Below are 27,691 nucleotides of genomic sequence, written 5' to 3'. Positions count from 1 at the left end.
ATTATTATTATTATTAATATTAATATTATTAATAATAATAATAATATTAATAATATATGTATTCTCGATAACTGGCAGGCCATTTGCTAAGTTGAGAATCATAATGTATTCTGACCTTTTAAGCTTGATGTAGGAATTAACGATATGGTTACCTCTCATCAATTGTAATTCTAAGTTTTTTCCCTCAGAAGTCAATTTTGTTCTCAATGTTATAATCAACTTCTATTCTTTCCTTGTTTCCAATCTGTGGTGAACTTGTATTAGATTGCTGTGAATAAAGTGTCCGCGACAAAGGCATCATTTCCAAAGGCCAAAATGTGAAAATTACAATAAGAGGTTAATCATCGTCTACAATTACCCTTTTGCCATCGCTCAGCGAACGATCCGATTCTGTGGAGACGTCCACGATGTGAAGAAATTCTCAATCGTACGTTGCATTATCGGATTATCACTTCCCTTCTAAGAAATGATTCAGATATCAAAAGAGATAATACTAGTTCGGAGAGACGTCCAAAGAATATGTTGAATGAAAAAGCGTTTCATACTCCAACTCATTGAGAGTCTGCAATGTCCTTTGAGGTTTGAGGGACATTTGAGTATGTATTGTTGTAGAACATGAGGATAGTATAAGGAGCTCTTAGTGCAATAGTCAGCAAAATTTTTGTCTGTATCAGAACCTTTAAAATTTGTTAGAGGTACATGGTTTTGCCAAGTTTGGGAATTAAAATATCGAGGTCTTTTTATCAATTTTATTTGCAAGGAGGTCTTGGTCAAATCTGATATAGAAGAACGGTAGAATTTTGGATCCGGGTATGTGTCCTAATTTTGATAATTCCTAGAAAGATAACTAGTATGAAGTAGAAAGTTTTCTCTTTGTACACGGCAAAGGTGCCGCTCTAACTGTAAATTATGTATTTTTAATGGTTTGTATATGTTTTACAAGCTAGAGAAAATATGTGACGTTAATTGATTGTGATGTAATAATTTTTATTCGGTCGCTTCCGTAGAAGCTCGGCTTATGTTATACTTTTTATTCGCTCGCTTTTATAGGAAGCTCGGCTTACATAACAATTTTTAATTCAAATAGAACAGATATGAATTGATCGTATTAATTATTTTTTAATTGGTACGCTTCGATATGAAGCTCATGAGAACAGCTATACTAAAAATAAAATTAATCTCGAACCCAACCTTTTATTGTAATTTAGTCGCTGAACAATCTTTGATTGTTATGTAATAAAATTAAAAATTAGTTGTTAAAACATGATTCCTATGGTCCCTGTACTCCTGTAAAAGAAGAGGAAGAGAATGGTTCACACCCCGCGTTAATATTTTTACAGGATCCTCTTAGGGAAGGAATATTTCTTTATTCATTTGTAATATTTATTTTATTGGATAATGTAAATTCAGAACACTAAGTGTGAACATGTGAAGAACTCGTTGGTAATAATCTGAAAGACGTCGCGAACTTGTGAGGTGTGAAATCTTTATTTATTTATTTATTTATTTTTAATTGGACTGTTTCCCCTGGAAAATCGTTGTTAAAAATTTGATTGTGATCATATTAAAGGTGGGAGGGAATAAACTTTATTCATGTGGGACTTGGTTTTATTTATTCGTAATATGTAAAATATTACTCGTTTTACGGAGTAGGTATACGTCTACATGATAGGTTATATTGCATACAGGCTTGGTCTTCCCATGTCTTTGGTTGACGTCTGGACACTAAGTAAAGTTTTCGCGCGCTTTTGGAACCCGAATGTATGGGCGAAAGTGAAAGTTGCTGACGTCAGATATTGACCTTACTGCTACGTGACATCACAGAATGTCGCCGACTCATTAGCAAACAACTTTGGCGCCGCGGAGGGTAGACATCAGAGAATGCCGACAACTAATAGAAAACAAGTTTGGGCACCGCGTAAGGTGAACACGCGATTACCTTGTGGGTATGAAAATACTTTAAATACAGGTTATAAGAGAAAAAATATATATAAAGATACATCATGCAGTCGTATGAGAAAAAGGATAATTGCAATATTGAAGCACTATCATCATCTGATGCTGAAACAGAAATATACGTATCATCTTCAGATGAAGAATTTTATATTGACGTAATAGAATCACCAGCGCTAACAGTTTCAGAAACCCCACCCTCATCTCCACCTGTATTATCAGTAGCATCCAGATTTTGGAGTTTCTATTGTTGTTGTAATAGTCAAAAAGGACCGAGAAAATATAAAGAAGGCTATTGAAAAACGGAATTTTAACGATACATTAATATGCCAGGGTTGTAGAGAAGGATCCTATCATGATTATGCTCACGATTGTCTGAAAGTACCCCCAAAATCATTGGAAACTCGAGCTTGGAGTATTATAGCAAGTCCTAGTGTTGAAGATGTGTTTTACTTGTATGCAAATGCACACATTATTGGAATATTAACAAGAGAAACGTTTTATGAAACATATCTGGAATTATTAAATGATACAGACCATCACCCGGAATTACTTGACGTTTATTAAGAAAACACAGTCGGAAATCGGACATTCCGGATTGAAAAAATATATTCGAACAGTGGTAATGTTTCACGTGTGTTATATACTGCTAAAATATTAATGTCAATTGTATATTAAAATTTAATAAAAGTATACTTACGTAATAATAATCCCATTGAATGCGTGGAATGCAAATTGAATATTCTTCATGGTTGTACTCATCTTCACAATACTGGAAGATTTGCAGCGAAGTACTTATATCTTGATAAAACTCTTAGTGAACTATTTGAAGTGTATGAACAAGAATATAGTGAAATCTCATTTATGTGCTTTAGGCGAAAAACTTGTGATCTTTTAAAAAATACAGAATTCGTTGTACAAATTATACCATTCTTTATTCAGCTCACAAATGAAATTTAACCATGCGTAAATCAATATATTATTGATATTCAAGGTTTTAAAATGTCTGATAACGAATTTATTATTCGTGAGATTTGTCTAAGCGCATGCATGATACAGTAAATTTCCATTGCTTGGTAAAATCTCCAATAAAAATAATTTATTGTCATTAGGTTACGAAAAACAAATTGATTGGTTAATATTAAATTTACACGGTTTGAAGTGGGATAGCAACACTGGATATACTGTATCATTCATACACAACCTTGTATATCAATTATGTGCAAAGAATTCAACCTTTTATTGTAAAGGTTTGGGTAATCTCTTAGGATTAATAGAATATTTGCAATAGATAATGTTATTGATTTAGAAACAAAACATTGTCCTTTATTAAATGAATTGTGTGGAAACACATTTGATGAACATTGTTCTTTACACACAAATATTGTGAAGAAATAAGGATATCCATATCGCTACGCACAACACTTGAATTATTGGTGGAAATATGAAAGATCAACAGCACTAACTAATGCATTACCAAGATTGTAATGAGGAATTGTAAATAAAATACAGGAATGTATTTTTTTAAAAAAAATATCGTAAAATATAAGAAATTGGGAAAAATTGTATATATAATAAAAAATTAAAAAAGTAATTATATATAATAAAAAATTGTAATTATATATAATAAAAAATATTTGTTTTCTTTTTAAAATTTTGTTTACATGTTTATAAATGATATCATCATTCTTTTTCAAATTTTTCTTGTTAAACATTTTTAACTTTTGAAATGATTGAGTGCGAATAATTTGATGCAAACAGAATAAAACAAAATATCCACACAGCACAGAATCATCGTCCTGATATTGTTGACTATTTCTAAAATATAGTTTAGTATTTTATGATAAAAGTTTTGTATTTTGGGGGAATGTCCATAGCAAGACTATCAAAGTAGTAGCCTTGTTTTTCTCATCGATGTACACTGCGACCCAGTGTGAACCATTTGGTTTGAATGTATCAAGATTAATCAGAATTGCAGCAGGTGGTTCTACCATTACAGGAAGTTTGTCAATGGGGTAAATCCCAGTAATATTTGCAACAGTCACTTTATCAACTAGTAACACTTTAAACAATTCGTCACTATACATGATGAAGATTATTATTTTTCTTAATTGTAGTAAGTATGTAGTTATCACTGTTATTCACATGTAAAACATAATCATACACTTTTATATATTCACTATACAGTAATGCTTCATGAACACCTATATTGTCCGAAACGATGTTTATTATGTGCACACTTGTGAACATGAAAACTTAATGCAGTATTCTTTGGACAGTCTATTTCTTCCAAATTTGTAATATTTCTTTGAAGAATTTCTTAAAGAAAACACTTTCTAGTTATTCCATATGTGTATATACTTGTAGTATTTGAACAATGTGATTGAAGAATCTCCTTAAGATGAGAATACTCTACATCGCTTTCGTGCCAGGTAATGCCATACACATTCTCACTTAGATATATGTTTGTACTTATGATTGGCTCAGATAACTTACTTAATGGATAAGGTGGTTTAAATATCCAATTTTGAAAAATGGAAACGACAGGATTTACAATTGCTAGCTCCTTTACAATGAATTCATCATCTTTATCATGGAAAGCAGAAAAGTGCGCAACAACCCTCATTATACTCAACTGAATAAATTAGAAGGTGTTATCAGTATAAATATATCTATCTTTGTCTACTTGTGCTAAGGAATCAAATTGTGCATACACAATGCATGTAACAGGTTCGGTTAAAGTTTCTGAAAATGATACTTTTAAATTTACAGGGGAATCACGAACTACATCCCATGTATTGTCATCTAAAGTTCCTGTTGGAGACAGAATAAAAGCATACAGAGCATATCCATTAGGGTATTCTTCAAGAGTAACAGTATGTGAATAATTTTGATAATATATACCAGTACCTGATATCAGAGTATAGTAACTTAGAAGGTATAAATCATTATTAAAATCAGGGGTGAGGGGTTGAGAGGAAATGATTTTCAGCCGACGTGTAATTGCAGTTTCTTAACGTTAAAGTTTCGAAACTCATAGGGATTAAGATGTGATTTCCCATTGACGGCTGAGTTGGAGACAAACCAATAGCCAGGCCTTTAGGAACATTTCCAGGAAGAGATTATCAAGGTTGTAAGACTTGACTTATCCGGGAATAGTATAAGATTTTGTCTACTCTTGTGAGAGGTAATTTGGCCGTTTCCGAAACCATTCGCGCATCTAATTGCATAGCTAAATCTGCAGCTACATCACTGCGTCGTACATGAAGAATAACTTCCTCAAGTGCAACTTTATAACTTGTATTTTCAGGAAACTTTAAGCAAAAGTTATCTTTACTGCGGTGTAATTTTACACGTAAACTTACTTTATTGGGAAGCATACGACCTAAACTTACAATATCAGTATGAAGACGTCCGTACATTTCAAAAAATTACTATTTTTCACTTTATTAGCATGTTTTTCAAAACCAGCGTTTGTATTATCCAATTCATTAATTGTTTTGCAGTATCTTTAAGCCACATGGCACAAGCTAAATGTGTTTGAGAAGCATCATAAGAATAATTTAATAATGTTTCAATGTATGCACTATAAGGGTAAGATCCTGATGAAGAACTAATTAATTTATCATTTAACGAAATATCAATTTGACTAAATAATGAATGAAGGAAATTATTTACTGGTGCAACAGTATCATCTTCATTTAAATTTGTATCACCAGCTTTTGTATTTTTAGAACGTACAGAAAAGGTATAGATATGCAGGATGAATAAATTCCCCTGTTTCTCCAGGAATAACAAATTCAATAGGTCCTTCTGAGGTTAACGTAGAAATAGGACGATATACAGCATTTGTAGTTGCTTCAATTGCTGTTTATGTCATAGGCAGGCCCGTGCTGGTCCACTGGGACATGTCCCGGTGCGCCCTTCAAAAGATCACAGTATAAATAAAGGTACAAGTTTTTAATAATAAATTCTTACAATTTTATTGGTAAAGAACCAGTGAAAGGTGCAATGCGCCCTTGCGAAACCACATCAAAGATGAACTATTTTATTTATTCTTCTGTATAATTCAGTTCTGTATAATAAACGTATAAAGAGTCTGCAAAGGGTACAGCGCGCTCTTTACGTAAGGCGCCCTTTGAAACATCACATAATAGATAAACGGTTTTACTGTACTTGTTTTGTATACCAAGTTTGCATAATAGATTCAAGTAGTGACTGTTAATGAAGAACCTGTGAAAGGTATAAGGCGTCCTTTACATATGGTGCCCTACGAAAAATCACATTATAGATACTTTTTAAAATTTTATACTTCTGTATACGAATTTTGTATTATAAATTCATATAGTTGCTATTGGCAGCGAACTGATAAAGAGTTGAGTTGATTTTTGAGCTTAACGTCCCTTTCAGCAGCGAGGCTTTATGAGATGTGGACCTACTGATTAACATAGAATCCGAACCACATGAGCTCTCGCAGGGAATTCAAACCGGGTCTCCCAAACTGATAAAGAGTATAATGACTAGTAACTGATAAATAGTATATAATCACTTACAATAATATGTGTAAAGTTATGTATATATAAAACAAAACATTTGAGAAATCAAGAATAGTTCGGACAGCGAAGCATATGATTCATTGATGAAATACTATATTGACACTAGGGTCTGTTTCTAATTTAAGATTTTATAGAATTTAGGCTTAAAATCTTAATATGCATCCACATATCTGCGCATATTGATTGTTCATGTGTGTTTTAAAACAGTGTTTGGATAATCAGTGCCTATTGTATTTCTAAAATATAGCTATATGATTTTCCTGGAAGTGTGACCTTCTGTCACCACGGCAAGGCGGGTCCTCATGTTGCGGATCGAGGAGAAGGACTCTAGATATACATGTAAACGTTATATGCGAAATTACTTGATAAGTAGTCGCGGACAAACGACAAGGGGTGGTCCTCCAGCTTGGGGATTTGATATGAGGTTAACAACCTCATCCTGTAAACATGACTTGTTCAGAAATATTTTCAGAATCCTCGGATTAAAACTGATATCTTGGCACGAACTCACTAAAATGGTCATGACGTATGCAAATGGAATATGAAAATTCTTTATAGGGCAGATGCGTTAAAATCCGTAATGAGTGAGTTATAGAAATACAGGATGGACTTAGTAGGATATGAGGAAGTCAGGATTTGGATAGAAAATGGGACAGTCAAGTTCAGAAATTTTACTTGGAAGGAATTAAAAATTACCAACTAGGAACAGGGTTTTTCGATCACAAACGAATAATATCAGCAATTATGTGGGTTGAATTTGTCAATGATAAATTTTCTTTCACTTCCTTAAGTGTCATTCGAGTATTACTATTGATTCAAATTTACACGCCCCAACAGAAAATAAGGATGATGGTACAGAAGACAGTTTCTACGAATGAATAGAACGGGTATTTGACCAGCCCCTGCAATACTATATGAATTTCTATTATTAGTTTTCAACGCGAAGGTAGGACAAGGTATTTTCAAACCGATTATATGAAATAGTCTGCATAAGAAAAGTTATGATGACGGCATTAGACTTGTGAACTTTGCAACATCCAAAAATCTTAGCGTGAAGATTACAAAATTCCCACACGCGACATTCATAAATTTGCTTGGAATTCACCAGATGCAAAAACACATAATCAAATTGATCACGTTTTAGTAGGCAGAAGAAAACAGTCTATCACATTTGATGTTCGGTTATTCAGAGGACCTGACTGTGATACTGATTACTACTTGCTGGCAGCGATAATAAGAGACACTATTGTTGAATAAAGTAAATATTCAATATCTGAAAACTGGGAGATTTAATTTTCAAAAATTAGAGAAGAGACAGGTGAGAGTGAAATACCAGATTGAAATGTCGAATAAATTCTCAGTCTTTGAAGATTCGGAATGCATTAGTGATGAGGATACTTGTATTGAAATTACAAATAACATTAAAATTTCAGCAAGAGAGAAATTGAGGCATGGTTCGACCAAGAATGCACTAGACCAGCGTTTCCCAACCGGTGTGCCGCGAATGGGTCGCTGGTGTGCTGCGAGAAAATCGAAACAAAATTATTAGTTCTATAGCAATCAAATTGCAAGGCATAGAGAAAAGGGTATATTTGTATTTCACATTACTACTACGAATCTAAAATTTAAAGTTTCATACTGTGTTACTTTTCTGTAGAATATTTTTAATTCTCTGTAGAATATTTATCTGTACATTTCTAATTTTGAAAAAAGGCATCTGCTATCATTGTTATGAGCATTATTACTTCTTTATTGTTACAGACTATTTCATAACTTGAAATTTTAAAATATTATTCAATTGTTCCGGCAAAGTAAATATGCATACGAATTACCTACATTTGTGTTTTAAAAGTAAAAGAGATTCGTTTGTTCGTTTGTTATTTAGTGATCCTTCTTCTTAATGAAAGGTGTGATACAGTTTTTGAAAAAGAAAGTTTATTTTTAACAACTTGAGTCCTGTATCTGATTGCAATTGTTTTATTTTTATTTTTAAATTAAAATGAAAAATAAGCATAATGATTTACCATGGGGAAAAACCAGTGATCAAGCTTACTTCTCTGTGAGAAGGATGTTAGTAATTAGAACAAATTACTACAGTATTTTATATTTTCAAATAATAATATGTGTGCCCCCAGAATTCAAGTTACCCTGAAGTGTGCCGCAAGTTGAAAAAGGTTGGGAAACGCTGATTTACTATCGAAAAACAGAAAATAGGCGAAACAGCGTTAGCTACAAAATGCGAACAAAACAAATACTCAAAATTTCGTTGTCATCTAGCGGAAAACTTCCAAAACTTTTAGCATAAAAAACCGCGATCTTTTGAAAGCTAAAATTAATGAACTTGAAGATAATAGTAAAAATATTCGGGATATCTTTAAGAGCATGAACGCCCAAGAAAGGCTCGGCTTCGTGCTTATATATATTAAAGAAATCCGATAGAACAATTAGCACTTATACAGATAGCATCTTGAATAGATGGAACATTTCTTTCATGGTTTTCTTAACATGCAGCCAAAAACTAGTGTTTGTGGAACGTACAGCATAACCGTATATTCCAGAAACTAACCAAACAGAAATAGAAATCGCTATAAAAAATAAAGAAGCACAAACCTTCACACGTAATTCTGGCTGACTTAATTTCAGACGGAGTTGAAAAATTGTGGAACAAGATACACAAACCCATTCTCCTTATTTGGAACAAGGAGGAATGGCCATAAGAGTGAAAAGAATTAATCATTGTTCCAATTCACAAGAAAAATAACAAAACTGACTGCAATAATTATCGAGACATTTCTCTTCTGTCAACCTGCTACGAATCCTCTTAAACATTCTGTATGAAGAAAGATTGACTCCATACTCAGGTAAAAATTATTGGAGATTATCAGTGCGGATTTATTTGAAATCGATCAACTATTGAACATATATTTTCCATTCCACAAATACTCGAAAAGAAATGAAAATACATTATTCCGGTACATCAATTATTTATTAATTTTAGAAAAGCCTACGATTCAGTTAGGAGAGGAATATTGTACAACATTTTTGCAGAATTTGGAATACAATAAAATTAGTTAGATTAATTAAGATATGTTTAAATGAATCTCAAAGTAAGACCAGAGTAGAGAAATTCTTGTTCGCGAGCTTTCACTTTGATACAAGGCACGTTGTCGCCATTATTATTTAACTTACTTCTGGTGTACGCTATAAGGAAAATCAAAGACAGCAATCAGGTCTTAGAGTTGAATAATATTTATCAAGTTATGGTGTATGTTGATTATGTAAATATAATAGGGGGTGATAGAAAAATAGAAAGAAATGCAAAAATCTTAACACTTGAACTCAAAATACACTTAGAAGTAAATGCAGAAAAACAATATACATTAAAATACCAAATATGGATGCAATAAAATACCAAATAATACTTTCGACAAAGTAAATCAAATATCTAGGATCACTATTAATAGACCAAAGCCATAAGCACAAAGAAATATGATGTTGACTGAAAGCAAAGATTTCGTGTTATTATTCAGTTCGTATATTCGGTCGTCGCGAATTCTGTCGAGGAATTTGAAGCTTAAAATATGTAAAACGATAATCATGCCTGCTATGCTATATGGTTGTAAGACATGGTTGCTTACTCTGAAGGAAAGACTCACACTGAAAGTATCTGAGAACATCTTGAGGCGAATATTCGGACCCCAATAGAAACGGGAATGGTGTATGCGGAAACTTCATAACGAGGGTCATCAAGTCTAGGAAGATCAGATAGGCAGATCATGTAGCCAGAATGGAAGAAATTAGGAGCGCTTTCAAAGTTTTAACTGGAAATCTAAATAGGAAAACGACCATTAAGGTAGGTTGCCATGATACAAGAATCTTGTAGCTGTCATTAGAAAAATCTTGCAACCCTACATTTTCCCCCGTCTAAACATAGTTTTGACAGGGTCATGCAACAATTTTTACATGTTGCAAGGATTCAAACCATGTGCAACTTTGTGGGTCGCTTTGCTTACTACCTGCTATAGCTTTCCCACTATAAAAAAAAAACGAGTTTCGCCGCTTCCGAAACTACGGATTCTTTTGGACGGGGAGAGGAAACGCGCCAAAATACACGTTTTTAATGAGGAAGCTCACTATTTGTTTACTAGAGTGCAGTGCTGCTTGGGTGGATATAGCCTTCTTGCTTTCAGAAAGTTGTAAAGTGTAAGCAGTAAATAGAAAGATGGGATTGCAAGATTTTTTAAATAATAGCTACAATATTCTTGCAGCATGGCAACCTAGCTTTAGGAAGGCTGAGGGGTAGATGGGAGGATAATATTAAGATGGATCTCGCAGAGGTAGAAATATAAAGTAGAAACTGAACCAAATTTGCGGAATTGAACATCCTGTGTCCATAGGCCATATAAGTTGTTGTTAAAATTAGTTTCATTTTGTTTGACAAAAATGTTAGTATAGGAACTAAAGAAGTGTTTCTTTAGTAAAGAGGATTTCGAGGTTTTCACAGTTTTAGCTATTTACGTTACTAAAACTAGTTTGGTGATTTTGATGTAAAATGGTATATATATATATATATATATATATATATATATATATATATATATATATATATATATATATATATATATATATATATATTCGGGTCTGTGTGGACGCCCTTTTAGTAGACTTGTCCACCGCCCTCGTTAATATTCCAGCACGGGCCTAGTCATACGTATAGAAAAGAAATCAAATTCATTGGTACTCCTATCTGAACTTAGGAGCGACAATATGAAAAGATATCGTTTATATGTTTACGTTTTGTTAGTGGTCCAAACTTTACAATTGTAGAAGCCTTCATTTTGCGCGACCGTCTCATACCGCTACCAGTTAGCAATTGTCCGACTTTATTAATGGCTTTTGTCTTTAAACTATCGCCAGCTACTTTTACTCGTGCCCGAACAGATTCTTTAAAAGCACGATTTTCCAATACATCACCCGCAACTTGTATACCCGTTTGTAAGGTCTGACGCCCTACAGTTTTTGCACCATGTTTAAGAAATTGTAAAGCAAAACGAAATAACCCTAAGAAACTACCTATATCATGTCCTCTTTGATATACAGGTCCAGAAAAATATGGTATTCCACGTCCACGATGATAAGAAACACGTCTTGATCTCATCTTTATTATTATTATTTAACAGGTGCAGGAGAGCGTTCAAAATGTAGTGTTACGGTCAGTGTCCCAGATCGAAATGGCAAATTTCGCCCTGCATGATCTTTTAATAGTATTTCAATTGTGTTAAAACAAAATTTTGCAAGTGGCATACAATGAATATCTTCAAAAGTAATTTTTTGAACTTTTCCGTATTTAATACCAGAGATTGTTGCTATACGTAATAATGGTGCTTTTGTATCACCTAAAAATTGATATTGTATAATATCCGTATAAATAAAAATTTGATGTGGATATCCAATATCTACGTATGGTTGTTTGAATCCCCGACGGTCTTTTACAAGGTCCGATTTTTCAGAAATACCTAATTGTAAAGGTAATATAGGTGACAATGTAACTGATTCTACACGTTCATCACATTCAAAATGTACAATATTTGAAAAACTAAATCTTATAAATCTTGATACTGTGTTTAATTAATCTATTAACTGATGAATGAATTGATAATATTCAACGATAACTTTACTTTTCATAGGCTCTGCATTTTTTAATTTATACCGTATAACATTTTCACCTTTGGTAACATTATATCATGTTAATGGAATATGCACTTTATTTAACCCTACATACCAATCGGATTCTGATAATTGTATATTATTTTTAATTGATTAATAAAATGTGTTGGACTATTTGTAGGATATACATTTGTACTAGCGTTTGAAACTAATGTAATGTAAAAAGTATCATCAATGCTTTCAGACATCATTCTCGTTTAAAAAGTGTCAAGTTTGAAGTCCCGAAACGAAATGGTAATTTTGAACCCTGTTCATCTTTTAAGTTTACTTCTATCGTATCAAAATATTTCTTTTCATATTTAACATAATGCAGTGTGTGAAACACAAAAGATTTTACATGACCGTGTTGTACATTATACACACTAAGTTTTCGAACTATCGGACTTATATTTTGTTGTTGTTTTACAATATCAACGCATACATTAATTGTATTGAGAATATTATAATCTAAATTACATGGAAATTTTTCACGTGTTAATATCAAATAAACATTTCTAACTTTTGTGTGGATTCAAACAACCATACGTAGATATTGGATATCCACATCAAATTTTTATTTATACGGATATTATACAATATCAATTTTTAGGTGATACAACATGTTTAATATCAAGTGTATTTTCATTAATAAATCCAAAAATATGTTGTAATTCCGATGTAATACCAATCATAGATTGATCTAATTTTAAAGAATGTGTAATAACTATTTGATTTTTATTTTGTAAATATTGTAATATACGAAGATTTTAAGGAATCAACTGAAAAATAGATTCAATAGATGAATAATATTCTGGTGTTATTGGAACATGATAACGTTTAAGTTTATCATCAATAACAGTAGTAATTATAATTTCTTTATTTTCACCATTATAAAAACTCCACGGAATATTAATTTGTGTTAATGACACCCCATTCTCCATCACTTAAATGAATAGGTTGTGCTAATTTAACTCGAAATGAAGCTGTAGTATTATTATTATCGAAAAGTTTACTACTTGCATTTGAAGGAAGAGTAACGTAAAAGTCGTGTGTAAAGTTCGAATTCATCTTGGAAACTGAATAGAATCTGATCTGATCCACGAATTCATACTTGACGCGTATCCCAACCATTTTACATGCATCCAACCATCCATGCATGCATCCATTTTAATACTTTTCAATTAGATAAGTTTTCTTTGAATTTATAATTACTTTTCGTAATTCTTGTGCATAAAATATCCCTTTAATTTCTTCACCATTCCAATCTTTTAATTTCTAAGTGACCGGATCTGATTTAATACATTTATCAACAATAAATATTTCTTGTGACCATTTAGGTAGATATCCTTTTCCTAATATATGCTTATACTTACTAACACGAACATAATCACCGAGACTAAATTTATAAGTTACATTCTTTTTATTCGTTTTATTTCCGTAAAATGTTTTCCACACTTGATCGACATTGGAATCATTTACTTGTGCAGGTGCCATTTTAATACTTGAATGAGATGAATGATTAAAATTATTTACAATTTGGTCAAAGACATTAATGTATCGATAAGTCTTCTTTACATTAAAGTAACGATACAATTTTTCTTTTAATGTTCTTATAAATCGTTCTGCTAAACCACATTTAATTTCGGAATGAACACTATAATGATTAATTTCATGTTATTTAAATAATTGTTTTACATGACGATTATAAAATTCACCGCCTAAATCTGTTTGTACGTTAAACACGGGCAACTTGAAATTTTAAAAAAATGGTTATTGCTTTTGCCATTTCAGGACCTCTCTTTGTTTTTAAGAGAACACAATACGCATAACGTGAAAAAATATCAATAAAACATAATATAATTTACAATTATTATAATACTTTGCAATATTTTGCATATCTGCTAAATCCATTTGTAGTGTTTCATTTGGTGTACTAACATAATACTTTTTACGTTCAAAAACTTTACGAGCTGTTGCACATGGGCGGCGATTAGGGGGGGCAAGAGGGGGGCAGTTGCCCCCCCCCCCCACTTTTTGAAGTGACCACTTAACTCTTTTAAATTATATCATCTATTTTTCGGTGGTAGGCTATAATCTTCATTATTCGATTTAAAAAATTACAAAAAAATTTTTAATTTATGTTTTTTACTCAAGCCTGGAGACATTGTAGAACACGTTACATATGCTTTCACGCCTTTCTGCGTCGAGACGTAGTATGATGACGTCATACTAAATATTTTTTGTTATGACTTTTTTATTACTTTTTGCAGGGCTTACTTTTGCACCTAGAAGATTGAAATTTTGCACATACATTCAGTGCACCCCTTAATATTTTCCAGATTCTTTTCAGATTTGTGCGAAAAAACGGGGGACCAGAGGGGCAAAAGGTGAAAAAAGGATATCTTTTTAACAAAGATCCCTTTTTCCGCGACTTTCCCTTCTCAGATACATGATGGAGATTTGTGAATGGTACCCTTTGAGGGTGTTCTGTTCTAAAATGAATGATGTACGAACCATGATCCTAGTATAAATAGGGATGTCTCAGGCAATTTTTACCTCAGATTCTTTTTTATACGGGAATCTGGAGTATTGTAGAGATATTTTTTGGGGGTTTACTTTTGCACCTAGAAGATTGAAATTTTGCACACATATTCAGTACATCCCTTAGTATTTTTCAGATCTCTGCGTTAAAACAGGGGGTACAGAGGGGCAAGAAAGTGCAAAGAAGGAATATTTTTAAAACACATAATCCATTTTTCATGATTTTCCCAACTCAAGTACATGATGGAGACTGTGAGTGGTACTGTTTTAAACTAGTGCTATTCTGAAGGGAATGATGTACGAACAATGATCATAGGATAAATAGGGATGTCTCAGGAAAATTCTGGGTCATCTGGGGCATTGTGGGAATGTTATTAGCTCATTGGTAAACATTTTCCCTCAGTTTCCGAGATAGTAGCTTGAAATTTTTTATACACATTTAGTACACCCCTTCGTATTTTTCAGTTGATTTTGAGATCTGTGCGTTAACAAAGGGGGCTCAGAGGGGATCAAAGTTTGAAAAATCAGAAAAAATCCAAATTTCCCTAAAAATTTCCCGCCTTAGGGACATGATAGGAAAATGTAAATGGAACCGTATGAAAGGTTCTATTTTGAAGGGAACGATGTACTAACCTTGATGCTAGGATAAATAGGGATGATGCTGTAGCTGATTGACTGAAATTCAATAATTTACCTTTAAAAAGCCTTAATTTAAAAGGTTAATGTATATAGTTTCATTTGGAAATGTAAAGTTTTTGCACATATTACTGGTTCATAGAAAAAATGGTACCATATAATATTAGTCGTTGCGTAAGTGTATATTGGTTATATGTCTTCCTGTGGGGTTAAGACAGCTACAGAAATTGCGTTTTAGTTGCAATTCAAAGGAATTAATATTACAATTGTATCGTAGCATATCTTGTAGTATTTACTGTCTTTCATTTCCTGAGAGTAATAACATACATTTAATGGCAAGAGTGGAATTAAAAATGCAAGTTGTTTATTAATCCTTAGTTTCAGTATAGCTTCTACAAAACAAGCCTCATTATTCATTAGTGTGATTAATAATATCCTTTCTATTTATTTGCTTTACAAATATGTTATTAAATAATCTGATCACACAATTTTCCAGTCAGAATTTTAAGATGTTCATGAGCAAGGAATAAAGGGTTAGTACCTATGTGCTGTAGTGTTACCTTCCAACCTTTAATTTTTAACTTTTATCGCTGGTCTCTTTCTAACGTCTCTTCAGGCTCCTCTAGGAGATATTAACAATTAGGAACACTAACATAAATAATAATTTTAAAAAATTCCAACCCACTCATGCGAATATCTCTCAATAAAACTTGTAACAAGATTCACGGTAAAGAACAATCTTTATTCAGTAATTAAATCAGAAAAAATTAAAAAATGAATTCTCCAAATAGCGAAAAAAATCTTTCAGAGCTCTGTAGCCTCGGAGCCCTGTCTCTTAAGTTTGAAGCTCAAGCAAAACATCCTATCAGTCTCTATTCAGACTTCACTGATCAGTCATCTCCTCACAGCTCAGTCCTACCCTAATTCTATCAGGAAGGCCTGACTCCAACCTTCCGTCAAAAAAATATCAAGAATAACCAGAAGTGTCAAAGGACATCACTCAGTCCAAAGACGATTATTCATATCAAAGAGAAAACCATCATTTAGGTTTCTCTGGCCTAGCAAAAAAATCTAAAAAGTACCTATGAAGCTTGTCTGAAGTTTTTTAAATTTCCCAGAATCCTACTTTCTCCTAGCTAGAAGATTACGGGAATCATTCATCCCGATAAGCTATCACTCAACCTTATTTCTATCTGAAACTAAATTTTCATACTAGCTACGGTCACCACTCTGACCCAAGGAATTTCTCCCTTGCTCTAACCATCATTTAGGCTAGTCCCTCAAAAATGCTTATTTAAAAAAAATTAAGAAAAATCTACAGCCATCACTCAGGCCCCAGAGAACTTAATTCTCCGTCATTCGGTTATCACTCAAACCGATCCCTAAACAGATAGGAAAGTTTAAAAAATTCCCAGGCGAGGTAATTTCCAAAACAACGACTGGAGGCTTCTAACAGCCAAGTCCCATTCCCAACTCCCGCACAATGCAATGGCTCCCTTCGCTTATATATCCTCGAGCGAACATATTCCTTTTTTATGCTGTTTCTTATTTTCGCTAAAAAGAATCCGCAAAAAATCGTTTGAAAATCTTCTCCAACCGTCTTTACCCTCTGGAATTTTCCATTGCATACTAGAAAAACTATATAAAAAACTTGAACGAATAACTTTAAGCAACTAGAAAAAACAAGAAGAAAACACAACGCAGTATATATACAATTTCAAGAATAAGCATTAAAATAATATTTTACCCTATCAACATGTATGTATATATGAATATAATTATTAATTATACTATAGAATATACACATCTGGCCAGACTTACCTTTATAAACATTTAAACAGCATAATTATACTTCACTATAAATTTAATACTAATATATACAGTAAGGGCGAAGACTCGTCCTTACAGTGCATTGCTCGTCAATTTACTTAATTAATTGTGATACACGATATACGATATTTTAACTGAAAAAGATAGTATCCTATTACATTGATATACACATATTCAGATCTTATCTTTGCCCCCCCCATTTTTAATGTTAAACGCCGCCACTGCTGGTGCATGTAATGCATAGTCATCTTGAGAAGTTAACCAATTCTTAAATTTCTTTTTAGACAACTTTGTTTTACGATGTAATTTTTGTATACTGTATAAAGAATGAGGATGTGCATAATCATCATATATTTTTGATAATCTTGTCATTTTACATACCATATTCTTTCCAATGTTTAAATAAATTAGCTGCTGCTGCAGGACTAGATGATTTTTTACTTTACGACTACGTTGTCTTTTACTACTACTACTAGTACTACTACTACTATTCAGTTTTGATGCTTGTGTGTCAATAAATTCTTTAGGAACATTAAGATTTTCTAATAAAATTTTAAATTCATGAATACCTATAGGATTTCTTGAATATTTTCTTGTACGAACATCATCATATACTAAATATATAATATTTGAACCAGGTATTGTTTTTTCTTGGATACGTACTATACTAAATGTATACCACTGAATTTTATCAGAACCTGTCAATTGCTTTAATAATAGATCTGTTTTCCTACGTAGCGTTTTCGGTACTGATTGTAAAATGTCTGATACAAATGGTAAAATAGAAGTATTGTTATCATGTTGGAAAATTGATGATGATGATTTTTCTTCTTTTTCAACTTCTTCCTCCTGAATAACAGGTAAAGTAATAGGTTTATGTGAAGATGAAGTATGCTGTAAATAACGATGCAAAGTTTATTGATATAATTTCCACTTTTGTTATACACTAAGATCATGACATTTTAAACTATTATACATATATTTATGTAAACGTGATTGATGTGAATCTATGGATTTAAGATTGGATCGAATTTTATGTACGTCATTTTCAGAAACGTAATCTAAAATCATTTTACGTAGTTCTGAATTTTTTATCGACTGAAAATACTACTTCCTACCGCTGCAAGAAGTGGTCCCAAGATTAATGGTAGAAGTGCACCACCTTTTTGTACTAACAACTTCTTTTTCTTCTTGAATGCCCTACGTTGTTGAGATAAAGCACGTAAGATCTTTTTATGAATACGTAAACTTTGCTTCTGACGAGAATTTAAAGGGATGTTTCCTTTTATTGTGTTTTTGCTACTTGAGAAATTGTTCTTATTAAATCCCCTGAAGCATTTTGTAATTTTTTCGTTTTGAACTCATGCATTTGCACAGAGCACTGAGCGTGTTGTAGTGTTTTTTCATCTTCAAAATCTTGACTCAGACTAAACAAAAATTTCTGTATACATGTCTTTTACGTTAGCGTACACATGCATGATTTTATTAGGAAATATATTTGTAGGTATTCGCAATGCATTCTTTGTTTATTGTGTTAAGTCAAATAATACATAAGTGAGACTCACGTCTCCTCGAACACATTCGCGATTTTCTTACTATCTCGAGGCATTATTTGCCTTGCTAAATATTGTATATGTAATTTATCACGCGGATTTTTAAATCCTAGAATATAATGTGCATTTAAACTAATATCATGTGCATGTTTCCCTTTTGGAAATAAATTTTGGGTAATAAATATTAGACAACTTTTTATGATGTACATACTTGGTAAATAAATTAGCAACATCATCATTAGTGTCTGACATTAAATCATCAAGTATTAATAATGAATGTTCTTTAATTTCGAAATTATTCATGTCATGTATCCCCTCCACAAAACGTATTTTTGTATGTGCAGCTAATTTTGGTATTACTGCACAATAACACCAAACAATATCATTAAAATTTATACTAAGCATTTGATAACGTTCATTAAGTAATGGATTTACAAAACATGTCTTCCCCGCTTTTGACGGACCAGCGATTAAAATAGTAGAGGAGTGTTGAAACTTTAACATCTTGTACTCCAATGAATGCATACATAAAGCTTTTGCTTTATATACACACATTCAGAGAGAAAGAGAAGAAGAAATAGAGATTTTTAAGAAAACGATCCAATAAATAATTAACACCGAGCTTCTGATGAAGCGATCCAACAAAAAAGTAATCACTAGGATATAAGAATATTAAAGCTTTCGAGTTAAAGCCACAGGAAATATAAGAATATTAAAGCTTGAAAAATTTTAAGCTTTCGAGTTTGCACAGCAAACGATCCAATAAATAATTAACAACGACTTTCAACGGAAAAGAGACAGTTAAAAGATAAGAAACAATCAAATAAATAAGATAAGTATACATCGCACACGATACAACAAAATAAGGAATAAATTAAGAAAGATAAATAAATTAATTAATTAAGAATAAATTAAAAAAGAAACCTTCATACAGCTCACAGTTAATCGTTCGTGGGCCTATAATCGTAAGGTACCCTTGCACATTTTTGTATGGATTCATCGTCAGTTACGTCACGTTCGTGAATACGTTTACGTTTTTGTTGACCTCACGGTATACTTTTGTCTGTACGGTTAGATACGGAATCCTGGTCTACGCACGATACTATTTGGATTTTCTATTACTGTGGACTATAATTGTCCAGACACTAAATTATAGAAACTTTTAAAGTTAATTTAGGAGAGGTCCTATCATTCAGCGTTATCCCCCTAATTTTGAGTATATGCCGAATATCCTCTTGGGCATTAATTAGCCTATAAGCATAGTTTTTGGGGCCTAAAGCGATAAATGTAAATTTCCAGCCTTCTGCAATTTCATCTGTTAGATCACCCAAATAGTTTTCAAGCGGTAACAATGGTTCCTCATATTTTTTCTGTATAAACGTCATACTGTCGGTGTCACAGTAGTTTGCTCTGTATGCTGTTACAGACTTCAGTAGTTCGTATAGTTTAAGTCTAGAAGTAATAAAGGCAGCTAGAATTATATTGGAAAACTCTAAAGGCACGTTATTAGTTTCAATGTCTCTGTAAGTGATAATTAAATGATCATCATTAATTGGGACAACACTTTGAATTTCATACCGCGCCGTTGTTAAATACCTAAGAAACGTGACTTCATCATTAACGATTATACTATGTGACATCAGTGCGCTGTCCCCATTTGCCATATAATGAATTGAGGTAAAGTTTTGCACATTGCCTCAATCCCGGGTGCGTCCTAATGTTATTACAGTTATCAACTGTATGCCTTCATGGGCTTAATATTCATCGATATATTCTTGTTTGTCTTCTTCAGTTTTACAATAAGTAGGAAAACCAGAAGGTCCCTGCTTCATCTGAAGTAAGGAATTCACATAAGTTCCGAACAAACCACCATCAGTTCCCCTCGTCAGGATCCATGAGTTTGAATTCCCATATTTCGTGTATACCGAGTATTTTGTAACCTTTTTAAAGAAAATTTGTAACTCTGGAGTAAAAATGTTCCTGTGAGTGCACACTTATTGTCACTATGAGTACATTCATTAGTGTTTTCCTCCTCCATACATGTACGACAGAGACCAAAAAGTAATCGGCCTCTCGCAACACAAGTCAGGATTGGAAAATAGGTCTTTTGGAGGCAATATGTTGCATTTCACTTTACCATGAATACTTTTCACATCTGAAAAGTCCGGCCCCGTATGTATCTTAGGTGAATTACCCCCATAGGTTTTCGTGACATGGCCCAAGGACAAAGGTTTGTGGTATCTCAATACCTGATGACGCCATCACCCCACAATTGACGTAAGATAGAAAAAATTCAGTGCGGCCACCGTTGTAACAATTCTTGGGAATAAGGAAATCAGGCAGGTTAGTACAATGTTCTTTACTAAACCTTTGTACGTCCTTATCCGTCTTTACCTTTTCATCCCAAGAAAATTTCAAGATTTCATATAGGTTTATACCTATACTCTTCAGGTACTTCCGGCGGAGCATAGTTTGTTCGTATCTTTTTTCCATCGTATTGTAAGTCATGAGCGTTATGCAGAACAGCGTCGCGGTTAAAGGGGTAACAGCGCTTACATGAATGCCAGTAACATCTCATGAAGTCGAAGGCAGCGTTGAGTCCTTTGGGCCATCCATCGACAGTGTACCTACCAATACACTTCTCTCCAGATCTCATAGTATACGGGATTTCTATCCCTAATTGTTCTTCCATGTACATAAGCCATTACATAGCTTTAGTACTATACTTGGTCTTATGAAACCCAACGCGAGAATAACGGGGATAATATTTTCAGGTAAGTACAAAGTACGATATGTGCGCGTTGCAAGACTTGCAATGGTGGATGAAACAATGAAACATTGCAAACCATTCGTTTTCTCTTCAATAACATCACTAAATATGATGATCGCTTTCTAACATCATTCTCAAAATAAAAGAGCATTTCCTTTTCGAGGTTAAACTCCTCGCCACTTGCACACGTTCTTTGTGGCAGGCTTCCAATTCTCGCTTTTCTTCTGTGCTTCGCCCCTCAGGGTCGTAAATTCAGGCGCGAGATAGGGACAAACACAATTTTGATTTTCTTTAGTATTGAACAAATATGGGAAATCTGTCTTTTTTAAATTTTGATTAAGGCCTAAAGTCTGGTAGTTTAGATAGTTTGCAACCGAGGAACACAAAAGGATCTAAAAATACGCTTTCCAATGTTAATATTAAACATTTTCTGACCCCGGATAAGGACATTAGGAATAATATGCTGCTCTTCTATTAGATTTCTAAGGCAGAAGATACCATCGTATCTACTAGAGTTGTGGGCAATGCATACTATACGTCTACAGACGGGAGGCACTACTAATACATGATTAATAAAAGCCGCCATCGTCTTAAAAGAAAACAAACGATTTCCAAAATTATCACCACACGTCTTACAGGGCTCATCGATACCTTTACTTATACAGGTGTGACAGACATGTTTATAACACACGAGCACTACTTCGTGTTCCCTTTCACCGCGCGCATTCGGTGCCTTTAACATAGTTTCTACATCATAGGCAATGTACATAAACCTATTAGTATTCGTACAAAACATGTGTGGTTTATATCGACGTGTTGCATGCCTGTGGAACAAAAATGTTCACCACACGCATGATCGGATTTTCGACGCTTGTTATCAAACATGACATCACAAGTAATGCAGACCTTAACATTATCACAAACAGATCTACCCGCTTTATTACGATTCACACGATTCTCACAACACACCTTCAGCAAACTCTCTAATGAATTTATCACATTTAGTTTTGTTATTAGTATAATCGCGTTTGTGAGTATTGTCGCAAAGAGAACACTGAGTTTCACACTTGTGTTTATATGACTAAGCATTATACCCTTTCAAACAATAATAACAATAATTCTGTTTACTAAGAGAGCTTTTAATGTTACAAATAGGTTAGAAATGGCCAATAGTGTCACCTCTGAAAATAGATAAAAATCTTATTTTCTGCTGGTTCTTCTGGGTAATGAACTATATATTCCCGGTCATTCTTTTCATGCTCCTCATAAATTACAGTTTGATACCCCCCTTCCAAATAAGATTGGAAAATATCAACGTCTGTAAAGTCACAGCCTCCCTTCGTTTCAACGTTAACTCCTGCCATTTCGCAGAGAACTTCCGCTTTAAGAAGCCATGTATCCTTACCACTTGTTCTTAATATACACAAACTTTGCGTACTTGCTGTATGTTTGGTAATCCACCAAACAATTGCCAGGAGGAGACAATACATATTTTTATTTTCTATGCATATTAAACGCTTTTCCAAATAGTCTTGGTGTTTTGAATATTTTGCAACGGCACTCGTTGCATTTCTTCCCTAGCCATGCATCCTGTTGGTCAAATGGAACCGAAAGAGTACTTCATGCCCCAAAAGTAATCCTCATTTGAATTTAATACTCGGTCAATTGAGGTAAGGACAGTTCTAGCAGAGAAATCCGGTTTTCTTCTGCACGGCACATACACAGACTTGTTATTTGTACTATTACTGCTGTCTATGTATAGCCCGATATAATTAGTAGGGCGCACGTTGGAGATCACATGTTCCAACACAAAATTAATTAAACTTTTAATATAGGCCTCTGGATTATCAATTGTCCTGTCATTCTCCTCAGGTCTAACCACGATTTCATGGCCCGTAAGATGAAACTTACGGAACCTTTTTCTGCTCTCTCTTACAACTTCGAAGTTATTATTGTTCTGATTTTGCCCGTCATTATTATTATTATTATTATTATTATTATTATTATTACCACTTGTATTACTACTACTAGTACCACTTATACTATGACTATTATTGCTCCCATATCCAACCAATACTGGATCAGAAACGTATGAAGGGCCAGGCTAACGATCAGATTGGTTCCCATATCCATGATTATCCTGTACACAATATTCAAGCTGGGGATTGTATACAGGATTTTGTCCCTTTACTTGTTGCGTGTATATAACGTCATCTTCGTCCAAATTTCCAACCAATCTCCTCATTTCTTAAACGGAATTTAGATCAATCCCATCTAAAATGCTAAATCATTATTAATTAATTGATTTATATTATTATTACTACTCGTTACAACTTTCTTCAGGGGTCACGACTATGGATGTTTTACACGGGACTACACATTTATTCAAACAAACCGCGTCTCAAATTAAAAAAGTTAGATAACTCTGTATCCTTTATTCTGTCTACCTCACCTTCCCCACAAAATAATAAATATTTAAGTTTACGCTGAGCGCAATCATAAGTATCTTTACTACGGAAAAATCCATAAACAAGTCCAACACATCAGCACTAGATACACAGTGCTGCAAAAGTAATATATCATTACCTTCAAAGACACGAAGGGCGCGTAAAAGTGCATTGCATCTCTCCCCGTCCCCGATGACCCAATCGTTGTAGTTCCATTATGGGTTTCGAAACGCTGAAAACCCTCGGGTACTCATTTAGACCGCGTAACTCTTCTTGTAGGTAAATCTCATCAATCATATTAAATCTTGGGCAGGGCAGAAGAAATGCATCTGAAATAAACGACAGAGAAACAACGAGCTCAATTTAGTAATAATGTTTTTAAAAAAGTTTCTCAGTGTTTCTTAATATCAGTTAAAATTGAGTGTAACAAAGAAACCAGTCAAATATTTTCAAACGGTAGTTCAATATTGTGCAAAATAGATGAGATTATTATTGTCAAACTTCAGTTATATAATAATCATGTAAGTAGAACAAAAAACAGCAGTTAACTTACTTTATGTATGCAAAAGATTGACTACAATTTTAAAGAAAATTTTTGCAGTGTTCCTTAATATAAGTTAAAGTTGAGTGTAACAAAAAACCAATTATTTTTAGACAGCAGTTAAATAATGTATAAAACGAGGATCAATTAGGTATTTTCAAGCTTCAGTTATATAATAATCATATCAGTAAACGTGCAAAACACCAATCAACTTACTTTATGTCTGCAGAAGATTAACTACAAATTAAAAATGGGTCTCTCTCACTGATCAATAATACTGGTTAAAAGCAAGCCAAGGAAAAGTGCAAATTAGTATTTCTTTTTTAACAATTCAGTAACTATAAGAAATATAAAATACACACCTCATAATCTCTAGTTATTCTCTAAAAACAGGAAAATGACGTGCCCACGTCGTTACTCCTGTCGTGTAACAAACAACAAAGTAACAGCCTCTCCTTAAACAAACTGGAATGTTTTTCTCCTAGGCAGGTTCCACTAACATTCCATCAGGGGTTAGTACACTGTAATATATTAATGATTGATCTCAATAACAATCTTAACTCCTTTAAAAAATTCTTTACCAATATTCTTTATTTAAAAAACAGCGGTTTAAAACATTTGCTTAACACCTAGACGAAACTCACATTTGATCTTTTACGTATGACGGCGTAAAAGGAAACATCAAAACCAAATAAATAGCTATATCACCTCGTATCATGTATGCCGACATGTCCTATCATGTTGTCGGCAACAGTACTAGTAGCGACAGCTAGTGTCAAAATTTGAAATTACTATTCAGTTTACTGCAAGATAGTGTCCAGGCTGGATGTTAACCAAACTTTTTCTCTCTCTGTTACGTATGTACAGTCGTTTTATATGTAAATTTATTATAATAAATAACCATTTTAAACCATTAATAAGTAACCATTTTATACCTAATGAACATTTTAAAACAATTATACAAATTTAATTATATATGAAGCTTGCGTATTGTACCACCATTTGCGTATTGGACCCATTCCATCAAAAATTTTGCTCACATTGAGTTTTACGGAACGCTCACATTGAGTTTTCGAGTATTTTTTAGCTTGCGATCCAGCAAAGAAAATAAAAGCGATCCGTAAATAATTAGTTCGCTCACACTGAGTACTCGAGTATGCTTTGGCATGCTATTCGTAAAAGACCCAATGTATTCGTCAGAAGGATCTATTTAGCACGTCTTTATAGCAAAAGTTTTAAGTTCAAATCCCGGAGGAGGCATTTATACCGTAAATCGTTTCCTGATGGTAGTGAGACGCGTTAAAAACAGCTGCAATAACATGTATTATATTTACTTCTACCGTAGGAAACGCAACTGTTTAATGTACCAGTGTTTAGCTTAAAGACCTAATTTCAAACGTAAATAAAGTCCGGTATAGTACCGTAAGCCAGCGAATAATCTTCGGTTTAGAAGAAAACTTTCGTGCAATAAGTCCGGTATAGTACCCACTTCTGGTTTCAAGTAATCAGGGCTCACAGCAAAAATACGTGGCCTAAACACGGATGGTTTATGCAATTCGGATTACTGTTAAAGTCACTACAAAGAAAGTCTTCTGAGAATTTAAGATACTTAGCTAGGTAACAACTAAAAATTAAATAAGTACAAAAAAGTGTAGGTCCACGTCCCATGTAGCCTTAGTATTAAATAGCATATACCAATAAATTAACTCTTAGTTCTATCCATTACTTTTTCCTCTTAGCGTATTTTCCTAGAAAAAAACATCAAAACGATTTTCTCTACCTTTAAACCATACAATAAGTGTACGTGTCTGTGAGTTTTCTCCCACTTTTCTTTAGTTATTCATTTTTCAAGTACTGTAAAATACTCCATCATCTTTTCACATAAAACTTAACATCATTTCAACGAGTTAGACTTCTAACGAAAATTGACTCTGCTCATAAATTTTCCTAGAGCTCTCCCGTTTCCTCCCACATTCTCATTTTACTTTTTCAATGATACTGCAATATTACCCAACTAATCTTATTATATAGTAACACGTTTCTCTTAATGTAACTTTATAGTACACATTATGTTTGTGTTCGTGGATTTTCCCAACGTTCTCCAGCTTCCTTCCACTTTTTTAGTCATTCATTTTTAAGGACTAAAATATCTCAACCTGTTCACAAAACTTAGCTTAACAATGTTGATTATATATATATATATATTGTCAAGGAACGCTAAATTCGGATATAAATTTCTATGTTCATTTCATTTATTTGGCTAAAGATGAAAATTAAATTATATTTTAAAATCGGCTTACATTCAGAAATGAGAAATCTTGCAGACACGAATTAACTAATAAGATTACATTATGCTTATGGTTGTTTGTTTTCAATGAAGTAACATTACAGACACGAGGAAAGAAACCACAAGATCATCGTCTAGTGAATGACATAAAAAGGTAATGTCAAAGAGAATCAAGATCAGTTCCTGGAGACCCGTAAAAGGATCAGTTCCTGGGTATCCGTTGTGGAGTATCAACTTCAAGTTTCCAGTGGAATCCCTTCCACTGTGGTTCACCGCTGACATCTAGCTCAGAGTTCATGAGTTCGATTCCATCAACGTCAAGGTATGTGGTATTACATCTCTGGTTGCTCTCAGATGAGTGAATAACAAACAGTCTATCTGATGTGATCAAACAATTGACTAACGATTCATAAACATACACAATACACATAATTCAACATTAAATTATTGACAATAAATGACCAATTTAATAGTAAGTGTTTAGTTCATAATTTATAATACAACCTCTCGCATGATTGTTGTATAATTCCTGTCTATTACGGATAATAGACAGAAGCAACTAATATCGTGTCAAAGAGCATTCTACATCCCACATAAGGCTCTCCATCGATATTAGTTGTTATGGCGGAGATGCTTTAGGTTCGATTCCCAGTTGGTGCATAGGCATTTCTAAATAGATTACATATTAGTTGTAATGCTGTGAGGCCTACGCCTTGTATCAAACCCAGGTCTCATTAAGATAGTTAAATAGAATAACTTGCGAGTAAGGATTAAAATTATAATAATAGCTGAAATTCGAAGCGATTAGTATACAATAAGTTAACCCATACCGCCCACCCTCTCTAGCTTGTACTATTAAATCAAAATCTTA

General features: G+C 33.3%; 1 protein-coding gene across 4 annotated transcripts in view; it reads right to left on the bottom strand.

The window, feature by feature from the left end:
- The window catches only part of LOC145660580 (uncharacterized), a 46,711-nt gene that overhangs the window by 1,267 nt on the left and 17,753 nt on the right, over positions 1–27,691 (bottom strand). The window contains exons 1-2 of one of the 4 annotated variants that reach the window (XM_081725816.1): positions 24,896–25,009; positions 24,132–24,321 (exon numbers count right to left, since the gene is read on the bottom strand). The exons of the other annotated variants lie outside the window; for them this stretch is intronic. The gene's annotated coding sequence lies outside the window, so the exon portion shown is untranslated. Of the gene's footprint in view, positions 1–24,131; positions 24,322–24,895; positions 25,010–27,691 lie in introns of those variants that run through there. 4 annotated transcript variants of the gene reach the window in all.

This window comes from Thermobia domestica, chromosome 9, assembly GCF_964235325.1.
Source record: "Thermobia domestica chromosome 9, izTheDome1.hap1.1, whole genome shotgun sequence".
NCBI classification, from domain to species: Eukaryota; Metazoa; Arthropoda; class Insecta; order Zygentoma; family Lepismatidae; genus Thermobia; species Thermobia domestica.
The sequence above is the reverse complement of the archived record's forward strand: the minus strand, read 5'-3'. Positions and strand labels throughout refer to the sequence as shown.